The 25,536-nt window shown below is 40.7% G+C and overlaps 2 long non-coding RNA genes across 2 annotated transcripts; both read left to right on the forward strand.

The window, feature by feature from the left end:
* The first annotated feature begins 6,466 nt into the window (after window positions 1-6,466).
* On the forward strand, window positions 6,467-21,015 carry LOC142084634 (uncharacterized). The gene is made up of 4 exons (XR_012674402.1): window positions 6,467-6,582; window positions 7,436-7,693; window positions 7,798-7,847; window positions 20,925-21,015. It is a non-coding gene; the product is annotated as an uncharacterized LOC142084634 (long non-coding RNA).
* Window positions 21,016-22,167: 1,152 nt separating this feature from the next.
* Window positions 22,168-25,155, forward strand: LOC142084635 (uncharacterized). The gene is made up of 3 exons (XR_012674403.1): window positions 22,168-22,280; window positions 23,968-24,014; window positions 25,127-25,155. It is a non-coding gene; the product is annotated as an uncharacterized LOC142084635 (long non-coding RNA).
* The last annotated feature ends 381 nt before the right edge of the window (window positions 25,156-25,536 follow it).

Here is a 25,536-nt window from a genome sequence, read left to right on the forward strand (position 1 = left end):
CTCTTCTAAAACTAACCGCTAAGGGCTAGATTCAGATTTGCCGTTAGCTCTCCTAAAACTGACCCTTAGAGAAGTACCCGTTCAAAAAAATCACAGAAACACAAACTAAGGAGTTAGATTAGAAATAGAAACTGGCTATATGACGTCTATTTTCAGACTTAAATAGGCACATTCTTTTCTTGTTTTCAGTACACGTCCAATGCTTGAGGGTTACAAACAACTTTTATGCATTGGAAATGGACATAAATAATATAAGCAGAGTCAAGGATAATTTTGCCATCTCTGCAGAGAATAATCTTTTTCGTGCTTGTCAGAACCTAAGAAATATTAGCAATAGAAACAAACGACTTGAAAATTATGACCTTCTTTCTGGTTTCCTAATGAACTAGCTGGGGAAAAAAAAAAAAGAAAGATTTTTGTCATTGTCTGAGTATGAGGTTTCTTCAGAGGTATTTTTCCTGGGTTTAAATAACTCATGCATTTACTCTCTCTTTATAGGTCTCCAAGGATCTGAGAGACCATTACCTCAGAAATTATCCAAAGTTATCAACTTATCAACTGAGAATCTCAGAAAATACCAGAAAATTATGTCCTAAAAAAAAGTTCTAATAGTGGAAGTTCTGAACTTCTCTACTTCTTTTTCCTCCCTAGGCCTTCAAAATGCTTTACAGGACCTACACATTCAATATCAGTAGGCTGCCGTATGAGGGCAGACAAAAGGGAATTATTTGCAAGAAGATTAAATTGTTATACTTCCATCATTGAGTACTAAGTTAGCAGTAGCAGCAAGCTGGTAAAGTACCTACCCACCTTAAAGCATAGCATGCTCCTTGAAAAGAGTGAAAAGTCCTCCTTGAAGTTTGGTCTTCTTAACTAAAACAACACATTTAAACTTCCTGCTCGTTCCCAAGACTTTTTCCCAGGCTTAGCTGTCCCCAAAATTTCTTCCCAGGGATTTTCTCCTACCAGAGGACTACCCCATGTCTCTTCTGTTGTTGAAGGGTCTAATGGAATCCACCTGCAGCACTGAGTCAGCCGTGATTAATCTGCAGTTAAGTGCAGGGTCTCAACACCTCCTGCATGCTGGTAACAGGAGAACCCTTCTTTCCTGATGATACAAAAAAAAAAAAAGTAAAATAAAATAACATAACATAAAATATTTTATGAAGGAAGGAAGGAGGGTAGCTGTATTTGTTAGACTTAGACTTAACTTGTCTCCTTTCAAGTCCTGGTAAACCAAGACATGGATTCTCTAACTCTTCACCCCACATTGCAGAGCTGGTATAAAGCCCAGAACAATATTTGATATTTTGGGAGAATTTTTTTTCTCTTGCTGAGTTGATGAATAATTCAGATTTTATATCATCTTTGCCTCTTAGCAATATAAATTTCAATTTGGCTTCAGCAAGGTCTTAATATAAATATGTGATTAGAGAAGGAATCTAAATTAAATTGCTGTAGTTAAGTTTTATGTGCATTAAATGTATGTACCCCAAGCACTCTTCTCCACTGTTACTTACAACCCTTCTTTCTTTGAAGCATGGTTTATTCTTAGAAAACTCAAGCTGCTCCTAAAATTCTGCTCCCAGTAAGAGACAAATTAGATAAAAACAACTTATTGAGAAGAGAGAGCTTGCAGAGCTCATGCAAGTAGATGTGGAGTGCTGCTTGACAGCCTTCTATGCCTTTTTTGTAAGAATTATCCAATACCTAGTCATATAACAGATAAAATTTCACTTTTCCAAAATATCTGTAGTGCATCTTCTTCCCAAAACCAAAAGTTGGAAGGATTGTAAGGGCTATGGGAATACTGCAAATTTATTTTGGCACTGCCTAGTGCTTCAAGCATCCTGGAAATCAGCACTGGATATGTTCTCATAGTCTGGATGTAAATTAGCCATATGTGCATTAGTGGCATTATTTACAGATTGAATTGTGCAACTATACTTAGGGCCTTAGATAAGTTATTTCTATATTGGGTCCAATTTTTGCTGTCATTTACAGTAATATAAATCTAGGATCACTCCACTGAAGTCAGTGGGGTGATTACTTTGAATTTTCTCCAGCGTGACGGAGAGCAGAATTTAGCCTCTGATTATTATTTGCAGCTCTGAAGCCCTTCCCCCTGCACTGGAAATCTGCTGAGTCTCTTCTGTCAGCTTGTCCACTATCGCTTTAGAATTGTGCTCCGAAAATGTACCTGCGCATGAAAGCAAAGCGGTGCGGTCAGATTTAGTTCTTTTTGGAGTCTGAGTAAATAAAAATGAAAACAGTTACCTGGTGTTACAATCTCTTGTTGGATACGTAGCTTTGCTCTTCATGCTCCTTTGTCTTTGCTTCTAAAAGAGGAATTGCTGTGGAGGTTTGCCATTGGAGCTATCTCTTGTTGAGCCTCACTAAAAAAGTCAAGACTAACAGTGTTAGGATATAGATGTCACCCTCTGAGCTTCTTCACCGACCACTTTGAATGGATCTACCGTTAGCAAAAGTGATTTGTTTTCTTACTTTCGTCATTACTGTAGAGTTTTCAGTGTATCTTCATGGCTTACGCCAATGGCGCTCCCTCTTTTTCCATTGATGTTTGACAGCATTATCTATTGTTGCTGTGAAAAAGCAGTGGATAACAGTAAAAGCTCTCTATAGCAGCTCTTTTGAAACTCCCATCTGCTAGAAAACTATGAAATCAAAGATGGGGCATACCAGTCTCAACAGAAAAATAGAAACCATGCTAACACATCAGCAATTGTTCTCTAGAAACACTCTCACTGATGTTGGGGTAAATATGATTGTCCATGTAAGAACACAGATGTCTCATCATCCAGCAACACATGATGTTAAGGCATACCAGTGTTGGATGCAACTTCGTAGCTGTGGTTCAAAAGCTCATGTAAGAGGAACACACTGGGATACTGGTTATATCTTTTTCAACTCAGTATTTCTAATGAGAAGAAGATGTCTGAATGTATTTTATGTAAGTCATAATCATTTGAAAAAATGCATTAGCAGGCACAGGTCTCATAAGTGATTTTAAATCATCTCCATATTTTGTTTTCCTTCAGCTTCTCCTTTGTTTCTTTGCTGCTGCTCAATCTCATTTTTTCTCTCCCCCTTACTACTGCAACAGCACGTCCACCTTCATTTACAGTGAAAGAAAATGCTATATAATTAAATGCTTCACTTTGGCAATCAGATGTTCTAGCTGATTAATTTATCTCAGGATCTTTGTATAGTGTCCTGCAACTACCTGGATCCTTCCATCCCCAGTGACAATATCAAGAGGTCATGGAAATTTTTAGGTAAGGCATTAATAATTGCACCATTGCTGGGTTTGAGCGGTGTGATGTGCCTCGAGAGTGCTGACTAAAGGGGCAGAAGACTAACATTACTGTGCAAATAACCTTTACTCAGCAAAACTCACAGCCAGTTTTAAGTACTAACTTAAATATCATCCCAGCTAAGATACCACTTTTCAGGCTCATTCCTGAAATTACTTAAATCACAGAAACAGAGATTCACTTCAGCGTTTAAGTATCCAGCATATGTTCCCAAAGAAGACATTTTTCCAAACTTTTCTATCCAGTGGCAAGCCTGAGATTTAGGTTGAGAGAAAAGAGGCGAGAGAAAAGAGGTAGAGAGATAGAAGAAGATTAGAGCAGTTGGGTAGTGCATGGCACCAGTGGGAGTGGACAAAGCAGATTACCTGGCTCCATTTTTATATTTTCTACAGAAAAGTCCAGGCATGGAGGGTATCGGAAGGAAAGCGGGAGCTGCGCACCAAGCCAAGCAGGGCTGACAGGGCTTCCCAGAGCATCAGCGATCTTGTGAGGAGGGGACCATGCGGGATGTAGGTTTTACTGTGGTTCATATACCGACATTGATTTTGCCAACTAGTTCAGCTGAAGAAGATTGACCTGCCCCAGCACATCCTTGGTCACAGGGATCATCACGATTAACAAATTTGCCCTGGCCAGAATGCCTCATCTGGGGATCCTGCACCCAGCCCGGTTCACAGGTCTCCTTATGTCAAAGAGCCATCCAGTCTTGACTGAAAATCTTCTGGGGTGAAGAACCCATGATACTTGTCTAGAAATTTTCCTGATGACTGATTAACCTCACTGTTAATCCTGTCTGCTTTATCCATAATCAGAATTTGACCATTTTCAGCTTCTAGGTCTTGAGTCATTTTTATACGCTAAATTACACAGCCTTTACAAATCTTCTGCACGTGAAGGTATTAATATATCACGATCAAGTCTCTTAACCTTTCTTTTGATAAAGTAAACAGATTAGGCTGCATACATCTATCCCTACAAGGCAGATATTCCAGATCTTGAAATCATTCTTTTCTGATCTATTTTCAATTTTCCATGGCTTCTTTGAAGTGTGAACACCAAGACTAGTCATGATATTCCAGTAGTTTTCCCACCAGCTCACACACAGCTGTACTTCTTGTGCCAGAATCCCTGGCCCAGTAATTCTGCTGCTAGCTTAGGTTTAGGAAATTCAATCTAGGGTATTAAAACACTTGCTATATATTTTCCCTGCATAATTGGAAAGCAGTGAGAGATCAAGCAAAGGATCAAATCTGAGGGGAAAAAAAGTTTCCAATTCTCAAGTTAATTGTCCTGAAAAGTTTGGAGAAATTTACTACAGAGATACTCTCCCATAGAGCAACCAAGTGCTGACTGTAAGTCTGTTTATGCTTTGGACACATCTGTATGGCAGCAGCATAAAGAGTGTGGCATGCTGTTTAATATCTGTCAGGCTTCTTTTTTAAACCACTTAATAAGCATGTATGTAAATTCTACGCAATAAAAAAGTTCTAACAACTCGAACAAGAATAACCTTTTATGTGGTGGCTCCCACCCTTAATCCCAGCTTCTACATGCCAGTTCCTCCCCCCACTTTCACAGCCCCATTTCTTGACAGGTGCCAGAAGGTTTCAGAATTTTCTTGCGGCTTCACCATGGGAACTGCCATTTCACCAGGAATGAATTTGACCCGCTGAGCAATAAAGCTGAGGCAAAACACTTATGCTCTAGCCAGAATGGGGGAATTGCTTGTCTTTCTGTTGGCATGGTCTCCTCTGGCAATTTTTTTTAGCCAAGGAGAGCTCCGTGTTCATTCAACCTCCCTCTTACTTCACCTTGAGAAAGAAACAGGGCTTTGAAAGTGTCGTTTTCCCAGCAACAGCTGCTGCTTTTAGCATCCAACAGTCTTTAAATCCATAGAATGCTAGTTTATATGGACAGGGAAGCATTAAATGCTAGGAAATGAGGGTCTTTAGGTAACTATTCCAGATCTGCTATATCTGCAGTTACAGCAATTGGTGGTGTAGGTGGTGTTCTTTTACTGGCTTTTAATGAGACACATTTATTACTGCCTTGCGATAAACCAAAGTAAAGCCATAAAAGTGACTTTCATTGAACATTTGTTTGAGTCCTGCCTGGGTCTTATAAAGCTTCATTTGTTCAAGATTTTAGTTTTTGTTTTACATGCCTGCCACCTTTTCGGTAACAGCTGTTATCTCCTTCGATAGTTACATAAAATAGGCTTACCTTCCACGATACCCCAGAAACTTGTTTCATGACTCGTGTGAGATAGAGCTGGGAGTTGGTCTTTCATAATCTGCTAAATCACTTGAGTAATCCAGCTACTCCGTAGGACCGGGCAGAACATGGGTTTGAAACTGCTTATGTTTATTTGTTATAGTTTCACAATAGTTGAAACCAGTAGCTGTGCAGGTTGATAACAGAACTGAAATTTTAAGAAGAACAGCATCTAATCCAGCAGTCTTTGTTCAGAGGAGTGAAGTCCCAATGACTGAAGAGAGAGATCCTTGATAGACCCGAACCTCCAGCCATAGCATGGGGATAAAATTAAATAGGCTTTTTTAGGTCCAGCAGTGAATCCCCTGTTTAAGGTTTATGCACTTTCTTCATCTGCTGGACTAGTTTGCATTTCACGAAATACGAGTTCCAATATTGCAGCTAACCTCTCTGGAAATATTCTTCAAGAAATGTTCTTAACAATTCACCTCCATGAGTTAATACCTATTAAAACCTAAAAACGAATTAGATTTGGAATTTCCTGGATTCTTGTGTTTGTCATGCAAATTTTCAGTGCTGTTCTTTTTATGATAATATGAAATAAAGTAGTTTCTTATAGTAACATTGTAAATCATTTGCTTTCTATTACACGCAGCTGGTTTTGTTACTGTAATGATTTTGTATGGGTGCACATTGCAGTGCATATTAAAGGCAATGAGACATTCTTTTTCAGGGCTCACATGCAATTGATGTTTGTGCAAATATAACCAGATAATGACAAAACAGTAATTTATTATAATATATTAGCGAGGTTGGTTTTTCTCTCTTCTCCCAAAATGCACCTTCTCATAAGCTGCCCTTCCCCCCCCCAGCAAATCCTTATTTTTCCTGTTTACAGAAATGACTCCCCACCCTTGCAGATGCAGATTACAGTTTTTCAGCTCACTAGAGATCCAGAATCAAAATCTAAACCAGCTGGTGTTTTCAGGCGGGTGTCTTACTTTAGCTTACTCAAAAGAACACAAGATGAACGGTAAGAATTAAATAAACCACAAATTATTTTGGGGACTGTCTGGTTTATATTAGAAGTAAACTTTTCACTGCTGGCTGTTGTTTCAAAACTATTGCCTCTATTTTTGATATTCATCCTTGGGATCTAACACAAACTATGTCTTACTAGTTTAATCCATTGTTAGGCCATGTTTAAATATCTTTTATTATAGTCATGTGCTATAAAATAGTTCTCACTGGAGTTTACTGGCGCGAAGCCAAAGGGTAATACTGCTTCAAGTGGCACAGCGCAGTATTAAAAGACTTTTTTTCCTTTGGTGTTGGTACTTACCAATTTCACACCTTGAAAAGAGCCTAACTACATCAAAATGTGATGTATCTACTTTGAGTGCAGGGACTAGAAAAATATTACAGTGCAAAACGAGAGCAAAGAAACCATTTCAACTGTATCAAGTTTATTCACTTTTGTGCGCGATTAGCAATTTGTGTAATCCCTTGCTGTAGAGCTTGTGAATTATATACATATATTTTTCAAGCTTCTGTTTTCAGAAGTAATTTTGTTTTTAACTTGCTGCAGCAGGACCACTGACAGGACTACAATGATCATGATTTAGGTCATAATTAACATGAAATTAGGTCATTTGTATTTAGAAAGATTTTTTTCCTCCCCTGAAATGGTAATAAAATGAAGGGTGTAACATCTCCAGTTCAGCTTCTGACAGCATTTTTTTTCTCACGCATGGCCACAATCACGCGAACACTACCAATAAAGTGAATAAAGAATGATAATAATGCTTAGTAATGTGGACCTTCAATTCTGCAAGCATTTTGGCAGGAGCAGATTCCTTCCCTGATACATTTCAAAATATTTCCAGGTATGGACTAGGTTCCATCGGGATGATCAGGGATGAAGACAAAAAAATTGCTACCATTACTTCATCGCTGTGGTTTGTACCGGCACCTTCGTTCTAGGGTATTATGACATTCAGTTCTGTTGTTTCTATTATTCATGGTGAAAACATGCCCAGAGAGGAAGGAAAGAGACTGTTAGGAGCAGTTAACCTCTGCAACTTCCAAGGAGAGCGCTAACATTCAATATATGCCAAATGCAGGCCCATTAGGTTGAATAATGAGTGAGTATATCTGAGACTTTGTACAAGACAAGATGAAAACAGATTGGGCAGGCTATTGTACCACACTTTATTACCTAGTGAAATGTAATTTGATCCATTTGCAGGAGGAAGAACCAGAGATGCTTGTTTCAGAATTCAATTGTTCCAGAAAGATGTAAGTACCCTAGTGTTGTTATTTTTATATCGATTTTTATGAAACACGTGTAGTTACATTTTTACAAGGCAATAGGTTCTCTTAACGATGGCAGCAAGACAGGCAGTGCAAATGTTAGGGGGCTGAGCACATTCTTCTGTCAAATGACAGAGGGCAAGAATGTATAGTTTAACTTCAGCCTCGTAGAAATAAAACCAGAACCAGACATTCAATTCCAGACAAGTTGCAGTCAGTTTGGTTCCTGGAGAGGTGACTCTGCTATCGCTTCATTCTGCCGGTCCCAGGGTGGGGATGTTTGACAAAGTGCATCTACAGACAAAAGCTTGGGCTGGATTCATCACGCAGTGTCTTCAGTGGTGGGATTTCAGGTTTATATTTGAACTTGGCTATTGATTTCAAGGTGTGGTATTCTCTGCTGTGATTTAAATTTGTGTTCTAGAGATTTTTACGTATTTGTTTTGAGAGGGAGAATAATTTTGAATTTTGATCCTGCATGCTTGAATTTGCAATAAGCATGTTAGCGAAAGATTATGCTTGTATATTTAAAAGGGAAACACAGAATTTCATTAACATAACTTCCACTTTTTTTTTTTCCCCTGAGTCCGTCTTGAGTTGAAGTAAACAAGAAAAAAAAAGGACAAGGACAAGCAAAAAAAGAGGAATGGCCCTGAACTTGGCTGTTATATAAATCACAGTAGAAATGCTGTTGAGGCTAGACATTATTGTATTTGGGAAAGTAGCCTTTAAGCCAATATCAAATGAGACACATATATTTGGATAGAAAACTCAGCTTGCTGCATACCTTCAGGAGAGGAGAAGAAAAAAAAGCATCATGCTTCATTATCACCAACTTGGAAATATTTAAATGTGAGCAATAGACTATAAATAAATTAACCCAGGAAGTCAAACTAACCCAGGCATTTTAGACTGTTGCTTTATATGGAAGCTGTATGTACAAGTTCTCCTTTAAATTTTATGGAGATATAGTCGTAGCTACTGGTGCTTTTCTTATGTGTTTCCCTTTCAGCATTAGAAGACACTCTATTTCTTAGGAAGCCCCTGCTGAGCATGTGGAAAGTATCACCAACATCACTGATCTTGAGGCTGATTCATTCACTTTTCTGTCTTGTTTTATTTTTCTTTTTTTCAACATCATTGACCTTTTTTTTTCTCTGCAGACTCTACAGTAACTCCTGAAATGTCTAAAATCATATGAACTGACACACCCCTTTTTTTCTTTTATTTCTTTTTCATCAATATGGTACATGTACCATCTCTTACAGCAACTCTTTCAAACACTTATCTCAGCATCTTCCTCTTCATCTTGCAAACAGCAACCCCGTCCTTCTAGAAGGCTTAACCTCTTCTTGCTATTTCTGATTTTGTGTAGTCCTGTCTTGTTCCTAGAAGAAAAATCCCCATCTTAATTTCTTCATCTTTGCTTGGACATGGCTCTGTCTTGTGCTCCTTCAATCACCTTCTCCATTCCTTCTGACAGAAGACCTCCTACTTGCATCCAGCTCACTTTACCTTTGTGTCTAGAAGCAGGCTTTGCTCCTCTTTCCCTCAGTTATTCTGACAGTGGCTCCAGCAACCTGGGCATGAAAGCCACACACCTTCTGTATCTCTACTCACCCCAGCGTGTACTGGCCTTTAGCTCAGTACACACTGCTCAGGCAGAAGAGCACTCATATTTTGCAGGACATAACAAGCGATACTGCAGTTTCCACTGGTAGTCACTGGAAACATCATCTGTCCCTGCAGTCCAGTCTCGGTGGCTGCAGCTGAAGGTTAGCATCCCTTCCTTCCCAGTTGTAGCCCTCAGAGGTCACAGATATCATTTCAGTACTCGGAACGGCTCCTTACACAAAGTATTACAAGAATTGGCAGTCCTGCATGTTACAGGGAGGGACCTCAGCTGCAAAGCGGAGGTTGTGATGCAGAGCCACAGGAGCGTCCAGAATAGGGCTTTGGTTCACACCCGTTCCCAATGCATAGCATCTATATGAAGAAGGAATCTTTAAAGCTCTTTGAAATGTATCTGAACGCAAGAAGAGATTCCAATGGCTTAAACATGTTTGAAAATCCCCAATGCAAAGTAATTATAGTTCATTATACCTCATCAAAGCAATTAGTTCCATATAGTTCATTATACCTCATCAATTCCTCACTTTCATATTTTTCAGTCTGCTTTTAAATTCGGAAGCATCTGAAATCCATGAATTTTATTTCTTTATACTCATTTAAACATTACTGTAGATGCCATTAAAATATCCATACATTGGAAATCTCAAGAAACATAGCCATATAATATGTTTAAAGGTTTATCATGTTTATCAGTAGATAGAGGAAGAATAGCCCAAAAACCGTATTTTAGAAGCCTGTCGTTATAATGAAGAACCTTACCTGTGGTAATGTAGTAGTGCACAAATATGCTAGCTAAATATGTACATTAAACAAGTGTTGGCTTGAACCAGCAAATCTGCCCTATTTTTTTGTAACTTTTTATTTAAAAGAAGATATCAACTGTCTCTACACAAGAGTTGTTTTACTTGCCCTGTCCCCAGAAGCTGAGTGTTCGTGTGAACTGACCTTTCCCGAGTATTTCTGTGTGTAGACTCTTCATCATAGCCACTGAAGTCCGTCATAAAACCACTATTAACCTAAGAGGGATCACGATTAGATCCAAGTCTGCTAACTTCGGTTGTCTAAGGAGAAAAAAAAAATGTATCTGAGGGTGTCTTTTTCCCTGTATTTCCTGAGTAGAAGTACTTCAGAGATGACAGAAAGGTGGTGTTATACCCTAGAGCCAGATCTGGGGACACTTGCTCAGGCTAAACTAATCCTTTGCTCACACAATCATCCCAGTTTGTTCTGTCCTGAGGGAGAAAGAATTCAAAGAAATAATCATGGGATCTTTATTCGATAATCTGTCTTTTACAGAGATACAGAATTTGTAGGGCAAGTGATGAATAACAAATAAAAGCACAAGGAAACATAGCAATTATTTAGAATTTCCATAAGATGTGACTCTGCTGTAGCCGGTAAGGCTCCCTGGGGACAAAGGAGCCTTCCCTGGGGAGCAGTAGCTGGTGGCCCTCTGGACAGAGCACAGCAGAAGGCTCTTGGGAACAGAGGTCGTACCTGTAGCGTAGCATGAGTTTTATCTGAACAGCATATAGCTTTACAACTCACCTGCAGCAGGCATCGCTAAGGGTCAGATAAGCTCATAGTTCATAGTGAAAAAAACCTCACCCTGCCCAACCGAGCACAACACGAACACATCTGATAGGCATATGGATGGGAGGGTGATCTGGAAGTTAGCTCTTCACAGCACGAGGATAAAAACAACTTCCAGATGAAATCACAGGTGTTCATCAAATTCTTTTTAAAAACACCCCAAAATCTAAAAAAAAAAACAAAGAGAGATTCCTAGCCCTGTCAAAATAAGGAAAAACATCTAGTGGTGTCATGACAGTAGAGCACAGAAAGGAAAGGAACTGTGAAGTGAGCAAGACTAATGGGTTAATTAACGATTATCCTGCCTATCTGGAGTGGAAAGCTTCTCTCTTTACTGAAGACATGCTGGAGATTAATTGAATGACAGCAGGGCTTAAACTGACATCTTCTGAGATAGCGTTAGAGGCTGGCTAAAACACCGCGCTCCAGGCTCTGCTAGGAAACTGTTATTTGGTGACTGTTCTGGTTATGGATAGATTTTCTCCTGGCCACAAACTCTGCCTCGTTATACCGGTAGTAGCCCCTCTGTGGATTTAGTTTTACTGGTAGAGGATGTCAAGGTGCCTTAGACCAGAAGGGTTCCCCAGCTGGGGCAAATCAGACCGACATAACCATTTGGTGGAGCAGACCTGCGTTATCGCTGGGAGGAAAGTGTGTAGCATGGACAGATGCGTTGGGTTTGCTGTTTTAATTCTTATGGCACAGTTAACATGCTAGAGGTTGACGTTTGGGCAACCCATTTTACACATTCACATGCGGGAGTGCAAATGTCTTGAGCAAATCTCCAGATTTCCAGCTTAGCAGTAGGTTTTGCTCTGCCATCTCTGACGAGCAGAACAAGGCAGCCCGAGGGCAATGGTACCTTTCCCTGTACCCTCTGCCTACTTCTTGTTGGATCCAACAAGTTTCCCCGCGCAATTGCCTTACATAAATTTTATTTCTGAGGAGCTGCTGGTAGTTTTCGAGGTGATTTACCAATGGCAGCCCAGTGATATGAGAGCAGACGGTGATGTGATCAGGTAATGGTTACCATACAATCCCTTTCCCAACCACCGTTAATCGATAACTGTACGGCCGGACTATATCTGTTTTACAGTTCACTGTCCTGTCAGTGCGCTCGTCCCTCTACAAATGGCAGAGATCCTGCTCACTGACCCTTGCTGCAGATCTTTGCAGTAGATCAAAAAGATTAATGGTGCACGTTGGTAGTTTCAAGACCCAGCTCTCCAAATAAAAGATATTTTTTAATTACTGTCCAACCCTATTAGGCGTAGGGTTGGGTAACATGTGGTTCCTTTTAGAGATGAACTGCCGCAATGGCAGTCGCAGAGCACTTTTGCATAACTCTTTCCCCCTCCCCCTTGCCCTATCTTTGTGCTGATGTGTTAACGTGCAGACGTCGTGCTAATGGCTTGGATATGCCTAATCTTAAAAAGTAATTTTGACCCAGTCTTTTCTTGAGTGCCGGCTTGGCTCTGTGGTACATCTCCGGAGGGGCTGTTCCCCAGGAGCGGGCAGGCGGTGCCAAGTGGCTTTGGGATCTTAACTCCTTACTGCCAGGTCTGATTTCCATTGAAAGATAAATCTCTCTCCCTTTACCCCACCAAATACCATCCCTGTTTAGACCCAAAGGTTTGGGTTCTCTTCTGCTTTATCCATATTTTTCTCTTTTGATGGGGTTTAACCACTCAAGAGATGTTAGCAGAAGGGGTTCGCAGGCATCTGCGGTGGGTGCATCGTCTAGTTTCGGCATTTATCCAAGTTATTTTTGGGGCAATTTCCAGTGTTACCTGAGGTCACAATAGGACAGTGAAATCCGCTTCTTTCCCACGGTGCGTTATTTTGTGAATTCAAGCAATAGTTTTCGCGTGGATAGAAACATTTGAAAAGGTCTCAGCCAAGCGCTTCACTCAGCAGCTTTTAGCCACCAGTTAAAGGGGGATGAATCCTGCAGCCTTTACCTGTGTGGGTGATTCAGAGCCCTACGAGTAGACTTAGAGTACCTGGATAATTACAGATTTTTCAAATGCGAGATGGTTAAGGATCAGGCCTGGTGTTTTCAGTACGACTGGAGCAGAGGTGACAGGCTTGAGCAGGGTGAAATCTTCATTTGTACTTCTGAAACGATCTAGTTTTCTGTTACTTTCTTTGCTGTCTATCCCTGCTGCTGGTTAAGCCAAAATGTTCCACCGTTCAAATACCTGGCAACAACTATTTAATTTGACAATTTGTAGATGGTATTCCTGTATTACCCTTTAGGACCTTAATAATAGGGTTTTCTTTAGTGAAGCATTAAAACATTAAAGGCCATAAATTCCACAGTCACCTGTATCCATTTATTGCTAATTTATTATGGAACATATCATAAAACTTTGCTTGACATATAGGCCTCTTCATAACTATAAATCTTTTTTCAACTGTTTAGATAACTTATGCTTAAGTTCAAGGAAAGACCTCTGTGAACAAATATTTAAAACATCTATTTATTATGCAATACTAACACATACAAACTATATGGCAAATACTGGGAAATATTACTCTATATTCAAATTTATCACTTCAAACTTTGGGGGGGATGCATCTATTATAAAAATAAAATAAAAACTATGTGTCAAGTATCTGCTTTATTAAAAGGTTTAAGAGATCTAACTGAACAAAGCTGTTATTACAGTTAACTTCAAACATATAAATGTTTCTCTTCAGATTAGGTTTGTCGTTTGTAACCTGGAACCACTGAAAGGATTGTAAGCGTGCTTCATACAAGAGAGCTCACCAGAGCGAAAACAGAAGTTTTCAGACTTTGTAATTCCAGATCAAGATAGAGCCTATAATATCATTGTTGCTACAGAGCTTGATCTTGCTCTCATGAAGTCAATTTTAAAATCCCAATGACTCTGGATCAGATATATATGTACAGAAATAATTTGGGCATTTCATTTGCTTTATCTCAAAATAATTGTTTGGGGTTACTGTTTACATTTGTTACTTTTAAATTACCTGCTGTTGTTTCGTATGTTTTGCAGTGTATAAATTCAAAAATTTATTGGATATATCAAACCAGTAGTATTCTATAGAATACTACTTTTTTTTTCTTTAATATTTTGGCCCTGGCTGAATTGTTAGCATATGTATGTTAGCATTATTAGCATATGTAGTAAACCAATTGATTTTAGCAGCAATGCATGTGCATACGCCCAGCCAGCTTCTTTAGCAAGAAGTTGGTTTGTAAAAAAAAAATTGTTTGGATGTCTCATTAAAAGACTCTGTTTTATTGGTTCTTTTCCTGCAAATCAGTTTGCTTGCACATGGAAGGTCATTTTCATTTTTGAAACAAATTTCCCTCTTAGTGCTGTGTCCATCAGTTCAGCCTGATATGTGTTTGCATATGCTCTGTGGCCTCAGGATTTTCTTACAAATTGTTAAACTATATGACTAAAGCCATGGTGAGAGGCCAGAATAGTACAGTAAGCACAACTCTCACGTTGGTATATTAAAGTCAGAAAAAAAGGGATGGAAATCTTCTACAAATGCTGCTCTTTAAAGTGATCTCACTCATAGTAAAATAATTAAGATTGTACAGAATTTTTTGTACTTGAGAAAACCAAAAACCAGCTTACCCTAATGCAATCACAACGTTGTTAGCATCCAAATGAATGCAAAGCAACCGATTCTTCCAAAACATACACAAGTTATTCACCAATTTTCTATCGACTTCGTCACTGGTTTGTTAATTAGGGCTTGTTTCTTGGGACGGGACGGGGAGGATTTGTGCTATAAACTGGTATATCCACTCAACAGCCATGCAGGGAAGATGGTTGGTTGTCCACTGATGCTTTGGCCCCATCTCTACCTCCCAATCTCATTTGCTTATTTCTGCTTTTCAAAACATCTCCATCTTTCCCCCTTCCTAATTTGCTCCTTGCTTTCTGCTTTGTCTCTTTTCCTTATCCTTTTTGCCAATCCTTTCCCCCAACGTCCTTCCACTCTCCCCCTGTGCCCCTGCTCCACATACAACATGTGGAGAGAGCTCTGACAGCCAGATTCACACCATATATTTAGTGCAGCATCACATGAAAAGCGGCAGCGACCAATTTTGATGGGACTGATTGTGCCCCAGACTCTTTGTCTGGGGTTTATGTGTTCCTGAAAGTATTCATGGTTTGGGACTCAATGCATCAATATATACCTGACCAAGAGAAGAATGCCAGCAATTTGGAAGCTTGAACAAACTAATTATCTTTTGATCAAATTATCTATAGCAGACATCATTTTAAGATTACTTATGGACTCTGTGTCTTTGCAACAGGCTCCCAGCACGTCTCTAAATTCTGCAGTACCACAGTAAATAACTTTTTATATTACTTCCCAAAAGTTGACCCTGATGGATTGTTTAATTAATTATATTGCTGGTATCTGACAGAATAAGCAACTTTCCAGTTATTTATGGTCTTAGATTTCACTAAACTACATAATACAATGTCTCTTTAAATGTTGTGAGGTGCTGTGAAAATTATCAGCTCCAAGCAGCGAAGCCTGGGGAATAAGACAAGGTTTAAAGCTAATACCATAAGTTTCAGTGAGTAGTACAATCTTACCAAAATAAAAGAATTACCTTTAATAAATATATTCCAGTACAGTCTGTGATGGCACTCAACAAGCCAGTTAGTGGTACAATCTTACCAAAATAAAAGAATTACCTTTAATAAATATATTCCAGGACAGTCTGTGATGGCACTCAACAAGCCAATTAAGCGTTGTATTCAAATGCTTTGTTTTTCTCGGCAGAGAAACTCCTGGGCCAGGCTCCCTTCTGGCACAAGTCTGCTTAAGTCAACAAATGGAGTTACACCCGAGATGAATTTGCCATGCTATGTTTTTCTAAATAGATTAGGGGTCATTTGAAAAGCTGTAAATAAACCTTTCAAATTCTTTAAGGCAAAAAGAAACAAATCTCCAAGAGGAAGAGAAAGGAGAAAAAAAAAAAAGAAGATTTATTCTGCTTTCCCAGAACTGCAAGTTTCCAGGTGTTCACCTTTTGATCTGGCTACAGGCAATGATTTTCTGAAGTGGTTTCTGATGGTGCCTGACATCATTTATGGCACTCTTGAACAATCTTGTAATGTGCTAAACTACACAAAATTAAGTGAGTTAGTGGCTAGCTAAGAGCAGCAAAAGGGCTATGGGTATCACAAGCACTTTGCTACTTGCAACAGCATGTGTAGCTTCGAAGCAGCATTATTTCTTTGATTTGATAATGAGAATAAAATAATGACTGTTCTTAATTATTCGTAGTACAGTAGGGTGAGAGGCCCTTGGAGTCTCACTGTGCTTGATGCTGTACAAACACAGAGTAACAAAAAAAAGCCTTTCCTAATAACTTACAGCCCAACTGAAGGCAAAATGGAGCAATGGAGGCGGCAAACCATAGGAGGGAAAAGGAGAGGCAGTGTGAACCTACATTAAGCCAGCACAGCTGCGTGCGTGCTTGGACAGCCCGTGTTACTTGTGTTTGATTAAGTTTTTTTATCTATCTTATTCGTAGCTTGTAATTAAAAGATAGAATGATCCTTCCCATGAGCTAAAGGCACGGCAGAACTGGACTTTACTGGTAGATGCTGCACTGCTGAGCCAGTGGGTTTATTTGCACGGGTGAAAGCACAAATGACGTTGTTGAGTTTCAGACAAGGAGAACAGAAGTTACCTCTGCAGTACTTATGAACGGGATCAAACTCAAAATGGCTCAAGAGTCAAAACTGGCACAGTCGGTCACCTATGGCAAGTCCACGGCATTCACTGAGCTTCCCTTCTTTCCCCGTGAGCTGCAGTTCATCAGCTTTTTCTCCCACAAACCGCTGTCAGAGAAGAAATTTTCTGTTGTGCCCAAGGCGGTCGTCTGCATCTCAAGATTTCGTTAATTGTTTTAGCTCTGCTGGGCTCAACTTAGGGAGCTCTTCGGAGAAGGGAACTGAACACCTGAGTGGTGTGTGGTGGGAGCAGAGGGCAGATCTGATAGGGAAAACCTGAGGATATGAGCTATAACTTCTGTTAGCTGGAATTTCCTCAGAGCTAAAGGCTTCCTGGGCAGATTTGTTGTTGTCCAGGCAAAGGGTGATAAAGAAATGCGATTATCTCGTCGTCTCCCCATGCGATTGCCAACACGCAGGAGGCGTTTCTTGTGAGTGCTTCTGTGAGACGCAGAAATCTGTGCAATGCTTCAGTACCCGGCACGGCAGTGAGAGAGAAATTGTAGTTCTGTCTTTTACAAAATATTTAATCTATAATATTAGGAACCTTGTAGATTTTGTCATTACCAATGATGATTCTAAGGGTTGAATTTGTTAATGACATTTTAAATTCTTATTTTATACCAACAAAGACTGTGAATGCTTAGCCAAATTAATAGAATTTGCATTGACAATGAAATCTCTTCTCCCACTGAAAAAAATCTAAAAAGAGAAATATGTCTTTGAGATTCTAACGTGATTTTGGTAAGTCTTTTCCAAGTGCTTATTCTGCAAATCACTAGATTAATACCATTTAGAAAGATCAGGCAAATGAAGCTGCAATTAAGAGAATTAGTTAAATCCATTATAGGCTGCTGGCCTTACTCCCCAACTCAGGAAGGATTAAGCACCACACCCAAAGTCTGTTTGATCCTATCTTCAGGGCACTATTTATTAATTGCACTTAATTATTCATGGCAAACCCCAAAATGAAGCAGTTGAACATTAATCCAGCTGTTACCTTTCCCTCAATTCAGGGGCTTCTTTGGGATGCTTTTCTCATCTTCTTTTCTTTTCCACCCTTGGTTTTACAAGGCATTTGCCCGAGAGTCCCCTGCTGCAGAAGCAGGCTCATTTCTATAAGGTGACAGGTCACTCTTTGTCACTCCTCAGTGCTAAATCCAGAAAGCAACTTATAGCCAAAGTCAAGCATTATAGAAAGAGAATATTTATGCTGACTAATGGGCTCTGTGACCTGTGCTACTCCTGGTATTTGGGGAGAGGCAGCATCTTAACGAGAGCATTCACAGCAGCCAAGCTAGCTAAAACAGCTGTTCAGGAACACAGCTGATTGATCGGCAAGTCAGTTCTGTAGGATTCATTTCTAACCAAAATTTGTATTTCAAAGAGCAAGTCTTCCCCTAGTCCCTCTCTCCCACAGTCCAATGGCTAGCATATGTAACTGGAATGTGGGTAGCCCGTGATTGAAATCCTCTGTCTTGTTTGGAGCAGGACTCTGAAACCACTGACACCTCCAAGAACTGAACCTGGAGGGCCCCAAAGGTCCTCTCTCCTCCCCTTTTCCTCCCGAAGGCTTGCGTTAGGGTCAAAGCAAAGCACAGGGTGGGTGACTGAAGGCAGCCTGGCATTCAGGAGACGGAACACCCCATTGCAACCCTTAATTAGTTACTAATAATATATTTACTAGAGTTATAGAGTAACCATCGTTAGACTCTATAACTAGAGTTATATAATATAGATTATATGTTCTTATTGATGTAGAGTTATGGCTCAGATGCTAATCATTGCTTGAAGGATAATGAGGTCATTTAATAACTTTAACCACCCACTTTTTGTAGCTTGTCAAAAACAAGGGCAGTTTTGTGGTTGCTTTTTGCAGTGAGGGTCCTTCTGTATGAAGAACTGAACCGAGATGATCGAAACATTGTACGTATAAAGTGTAAACAAAAAAAATCAGCAAACAATGACTTTGAATTTCAGCCGTCCTGGTCTGAGGGCAAAACAATAAAGGAAAACACTATGCACTTATCTGCTTCCTATTTCCACTACACGATCAAAGCTTTTAACTTCAGTTTGTTTGATTCTTAATGATTTTCAGGCTCTTTTTTTTACTGTGGAATACCAGTAGAGACGTGGTAGAAAGTACCTGAAATGCAGATCCTTCCCATGTTGTTGAATACCAAATCTCCCTTTTGAAATCAAGCTCTTCTGCAGTCAGATTTAAAGCTGATTTAAAAACAAGAATTATAATGTTCCCCAACCTAAAACCATAATAATCTCTATTCCTGCCTCTGGATTTGCTGATGTACCATGGCTTTTAAGTCTTTACCTTCTAGATATGAAGCTCCTTAGGACTGCGTAATGCCTTATTATTATTACCAGTTCCTCAAGTCATAATGAACTCTGGATTATAGCATATTCTATATTTAAGTTTCCAGGACCAACAATTATTATATGTTCTTTGTTCTGAAATTAAAAAAAATATATAAGTCACGTAATTAGTTCTTTTCTGCTCACTACACAACAAGAATTGATTGGCAAGCTCATCACTGCAAATGCTTGGGAAAGCCCTAAAACTCTTTTTTTTTTTTTTTTCTTGATGGTGGGAAGATATTTCACAATTTCATTATTTTGATTTACTAATCCAGAGAGCTGGCACAAGCTACAACTGTTAAATGATGTGCTCGTGGATTTTAGAATGAGGATGTGTTATTACTTTAAAAACAAAACAAAACAAAACAAAAAGGACTAATACCCACCGAGGTTTCCTACAACATAACCTTTTTTTTTTCTGCTTGGAAATGTTATCTGAATAGAAAGACTTTAGTCATTTGTCTGGGATTCTGGGTCAGCGGTGCGTGGTTGGACAAAATATGCCAGCCTGATTAAGAACTGCCTGAACAGGAGCTTGACTGCTTTGGTTTTACCTCCAGAGCTCACAAAGGAACCTCTGAGGTTGGCTCCTGTAAGAATAAAGCTGATTTATGACAGAGGTTGATTTGTTCTTTCCTTAGTGCGCACAGACTCCTGCTCTGAGTCCCTCTCTCTTGCCTGAGAAGTCACGCTGACTCAACTAGGCCAAGAGTGGAAAGCGACCTGTCTTATATACTTAAATTGGCATTACTTTGCTAGGCCAGAGACCCTGGAATTACCTTTCACACAGAGTTTTGATTCATTCTTGATAGGAATTTGCTCGCAGACATTTTCTTTATGGTCTCACAGAGCCTGTGTATCAAGCCTGGTCAGCTCCCAAAGCTTTAATGATGTGAATGGCTTACGCTAGTTTTGCCATTATGGGCACCTAGAAAAATATGTCTGATAATAGCTAAACCAGGGTATTTTTTTACTTATGAGCTGTTTCATAAGAAACAAATTCAAATTATACCTTTGTATGCACCTGTGCAGTCGCAATGAGATGAAAAAGTTCTGAGCTGATGAAACAGATTTTGGAATCGGTTAATGTGATATTTGGTAACAATTTTTAATTAGATTTCAAAATCAGAAGGGTTTCCTTTAGGCAAATAACTTCTATGGGATGTATTGTCCTATGTCTCACTGACATTGCGTTTGCTAAGCTCCCTTTTGCTACTTCCCCGTTTCTTAAGCTGCTTTCTGCTAGGGGCTGAATCTTCCTTAATACATCTTTTCTTAACAATAATGTCGATTTATGTAAGAGTATGAGGCTTTTGGCCAATTTTTCCAATTGATATTTGGGTGGGTGGAGGTTGTTAGTATTTTTTTTAAAACACTCAACAAGCTTCCCATTAAGTTTCTGCAGCACAACTTGTTTTATTGGCAGGCAGTAGCACTTGTTCACCAGGCCTTTGTTTTTCAGGAACTCTGCATTTGGCACATTTGTGAAGGCTGGTAAATATAAATGGATATAAGAAGGCATTTGGTTTGAAAGTTGCAGTTCTAGCTTAAATACAATAGATTGAGGGAGGAATGAACTAAGAGTGTGCACTATATGCAAGTAAAAGGCATGATTTTCTCTTGAAAACAAGAACGGGAATATGCTCATGTATATATATTGCAAGAGCAGCTATTTTGCCAACGTAACTTCTAGCAGGGTTTCAATCTATCTCCCCAACAGGAGCTGAACTAAATGAAGACCGTGTATGTCAAATGCAGTGGAATAACTGGGAAATATGCAATGAATTGAAATCCTTATCCTCTTCTCTTGCTCATCTCACAGCATCTCACAGCATTCTCCTAGAGAAGCTGGCGGCTCACGGCCTAGACAGGTACACTCTTCGCTGGGTAAAAAACTGGCTGGACGGCCGAGCCCAGAGAGTTGTGGTGAACGGAGTTAAATCCAGTTGGCGGCCGGTCACGAGCGGTGTTCCCCAGGGCTCAGTTTTGGGGCCGGTCCTGTTCAATATCTTCATCAATGATCTGGACGAGGGGATCGAGTGCTCCCTCAGTAAGTTTGCAGACGACACCAAGTTGGGCGGGAGTGTTGATCTGCTGGAGGGTAGGAAGGCTCTGCAGAGGGACCTGGACAGGCTGGATCGATGGGCCGAGGCCAACTGTATGAGGTTCAACAAAGCCAAGTGCCGAGTTCTGCACTTTGGCCACAACAACCCCAGGCAACGCTACAGGCTTGGGGAAGAGTGGCTGGAAAGCTGCCCAGAGGAAAAGGACCTGGGGGTACTGGTTGACAGCCGGCTGAACATGAGCCGGCAGTGTGCTCAGGTGGCCAAGAAGGCCAACGGCATCCTGGCCTGTATCAGAAATAGTGTGGCCAGCAGGAATAGGGAGGTGATCGTGCCCCTGTACTCGGCACTGGTGAGGCCGCACCTCGAATACTGTGTTCAGTTTTGGGCCCCTCACTACAAGAAGGACATGGAGGTGCTGGAGCGCGTCCAGAGGAGGGCAACGAAGCTGGTGAAGGGCCTGGAGCACAAGTCTTATGAGGAGCGGCTGAGGGAACTGGGGTTGTTTAGCCTGGAGAAGAGGAGGCTGAGGGGAGACCTCATCGCGCTCTACAACTACCTGAAAGGAGGTTGTAGCGAGGTGGGTGTTGGTCTCTTCTCCCAAGTAACTAGCGATAGGACAAGAGGAAATGGCCTCAAGTTGTGCCAAGGGAGGTTTAGATTGAACATTAGGAAAAATTTCTTTACTGAAAGAGTGGTCAGGCCTTGGAACAGGCTGCCCAGGGAAGTGGTGGAGTCACCATCCCTGGAGGTATTTAAAAGACGTGTAGATGAGGCCCTTAGGGACATGGTGTAGTGGGCATGGTGGTGTTGGGTTGACGGTTGGACACGATGATCTTAGAGGTCTTTTCCAACCTTAATGATTCTATGATTCTATGATTCTATGATTCTATGATCTTCACGAAGACTAACTGCCAGCTCATGGGTTTGTGCAATACGAAGCACAGAATATCATATTTTCCACTCTCACCTGCCGAGCTGGGATCCTGCTGCTCTGGTGACGTCAAACACAAGTCAGTCCCTTTTTCCATCTTGCCGAAGCAGATTCGGAGCAGGGTGTGGAGCACAGACACCGGTCTGGTCTGTAGAAACCGATTCCCCGGCACCGGAGCGTATTAAAGAAGAGAGCGCAGATGGGGTGAAGGGGTGCGGGGGGAGTAAGGATGCTCGAGCTTGACTGCTGTGCAGAAGGAGGAGCTGCAGCATCGCTCCGTCTGCTAGCGCTGTGTGGGTGTTCACATAATAGCATTCAGTCATCAGATCTGAGCTACACACCTACACCAAGGGCTGTGTGATAGAACAGATTACGTGGGGGTGGATTAGAGGATTGAGTATATAGAGAATTCAGAGCCAGATTTTTTTCGATTTGCTTTATGTTACAGCTGATCATTGTCCAAAAAATCATAATGGAACCACAAAGAAAGTCAGCCTGAAATCGCCTCATCTGGGTTTGCTGGATTTTAGATGTTGAAAGCCAGGATCTGGGATGTAATTGTGTAACATTACATGACACGTCAAGTGTCCTAAATCCCCCTGAATTATAGGCACATAATTCAGGAGGTGCCTCAGGTGCCCTGGGAAAAAAAAGGTAGGTAGGTCTAGAGAGCAGTTCAGATCTCATTGACGAGGCTGTGGGAAAAGGCTCTGCAGCCAAGTGCCTGAAAATGGGAGGAAACTGGCCCTGAGGTGTTTCAAGGCAATGGAAGGTGTGAACCAAGTAATTCATCTGCACCAGAAATGAAAGCCTTTGACAGGCCTTGCACCTCGAACTTGTGTCCATGAGAGCTTGTCCATTTTTTCCAGTGATATCAGTTTTCCTCATAAAATACATTACCTCTCCCTACAAACCTTGCCTCCCTTGCTCCTTCGAGCTCCCAAATAGGTGAGTAATCCTACTGACTTCCAAGCTCTTGACTTGGAAATACTCACGAGCTTTGTCTGGTCAGGGTCCAAATGTCCTTCTAACCTGCAAGCAATTATGGAAAAAAAGTGCTGGCTGAATAGGAAAAACTGTGGTGCTAAAGTATATTCAAAACCTCCCCTCTCCAAACCTCAGCTGGCAAACGCAGCGAGGCAAATGATCTATTCTGAATCCCAATTGTTTAGTCTCCCCAGTTTATAGCCCCCATTATATGCCAGTTATGAAGAAGGTAGGCAATCACTGGTTTGCCATAGAGCAAAGCTAACAATGCTCTGAAAATCAGGCAGCTCCGCAGAATAAAATAGTACATTTTTATATGCAGCTGTGGTTTATTTGGATCATGGCGGGTCATACTTGTCGTATCTGTCTGATATTCTCGTGTTCTAATAAGCCCTATCTACAAAGTAATGGATTCTGTGACCCTTATTCAGGTAATTACTTTTTAATTTTAGTTTTCAAGGATTTGTATTCAGACTTCTTGGGCAGATGCAGAGTCTGGCCTGTCTATCCCTTGGAGGACACGTGCTTTGTCCCAGGCAGGTATATTCAGGGCCACTAATTTTTCCTCTGGGACTCTCTCATGGAAGTCTTCATTTCACTGTGGCAGGTTAAATCACTTTAGATGCTTCTCAATAGACAAGTGCATACCCTCTCTCTGTTTCATAGACAGCAAAGCACTTCTATTAGCAAAGAAATAGCCTTTGGGAATCCAGAGACCTTGACCTGTTATAGTACAAGCTCATTTCTTTTTCCTTTCCTGCTTTCGTTGTATGTTCTAGACCCTGCCTCAGTAACCTTCCCTATCTGAAAGTTGCTCTTCACAAAGGTAGGAGAGATACTATATTTTTGGGTTACAGTACTTTGCACGTCCATCAGAAGAAAGGTTCTGGTTTTCACATAGTCCCCTAGAGTTACCATTTAATGTTATTATGGTCTTTGCTCAGGGTAACACCAGTTTGACAGCTTCCCGTTTATTAATGTTGTTAAATATGTTAATAAACATGACATTTATTATTAACATAACATTCTTCAATTACATTGGTACAGTCTTATCCAGCAAAAGCAAACCTGGGCCAAATATATCTTTAAAACGTCTGCACACATGCCAATGCCAGCCAAGGGTGTGACATTTTTTGTTTTTTATTTTTACAGTTTTTAAGAACACTTCACGCTGGCAAAAGCTTTCAGGGGAACGCAGCTTATCCTGGCATCAAGTGATTTTTGCTCATACAGCTTGCCTTGTTTGCAGAACTCTTTCGGGCTAGACCAGCAAAGCGCTCTTTGGCCAGCACAAGCTGAATGTGTGCCAGGGCGCGGGCAGCCCAGCCTTGCTGGGCAGCTGCAGCTGTGTCATAGCACCCCACAAACGAGGACTTCATCAGGCAGCGCTAATGGGGACCTATAGCCCCTTTAGCTGAGTCTTAGTTACCCCCAGTAAACCCCTTCTTGGTTCTCATTAGGAAGGGTCACCATTATAGCTAGGTGTTCGCACACCTTTCCTGCCTTCAGTTTTTAAAACTTTTCTTAAAGTTCAGGTTCTTAGCACTCAGGACCCCAAAATATAAGGCCAGTTCTTTCCCCACAGAGGGAATCCACATTAAACCAAACAATTGCTTATATGCCTGTTCGGCTTGCATGCTCTGATTCTAGCTTCATAAATAAGGAAATTCCTTGCTGGTTTTTCTTGGTATCCCCTTGGTGCCATCTGAGAAGTGCAAAGGAAACAGAGAGAACCAAAGGCTTTGGATGAAGAAGAAATGTCTGGTCTGGGAGGAGAGCAGAAATTCTTAAAGAAGGGTGTTCCATTTGACGTGGGACATTGCATAAATCCCTTGTTCTGGAGTTGCAGGGAGACTTTGTGTAATAACTCTACCTGTTGTCGTAGGGAAGGACGACTGTTCTCTGTCTTGTAAAGTGTGCCGTTTTTCTTTTGTATAGCTGCAATTATTGTTTTCCATTTTCTGCGCTGTTTTGGGGTGAGAGTGGACTATGCCTCCTCTGAGGTCAGATGACAGAAGAATCATCCCTTTCCTGAAACACTTTTGAAATCGGTTGGTACTCTAACTGCACAAGTATCTTGCACTGAAGGGCGCCTGGGAGGTTTTTTATCTCTGCGATGTTGTTTTAGGTCTCTAAGCAGCTACAGGACTATGAGGTTGTGAGGTCAAAAAGCATGTAAATCTGCAACTCCTGCGGTAGGGTAACCTTCTACAATGCTCACCACACATTTCGATGGGAATGTACAAACGCCACGTAACAGACCCCGCAGATTTTTCAACTCTGAGAACAGCAAGAACTTGCATAAACTTTCTCGCATTTTACATCCCCATCTTTCATTGTGAGATATT

The sequence above is a fragment of the Calonectris borealis genome, chromosome 7 (genome assembly GCF_964195595.1).
Source record: "Calonectris borealis chromosome 7, bCalBor7.hap1.2, whole genome shotgun sequence".
Taxonomy (NCBI): Eukaryota; Metazoa; Chordata; class Aves; order Procellariiformes; family Procellariidae; genus Calonectris; species Calonectris borealis.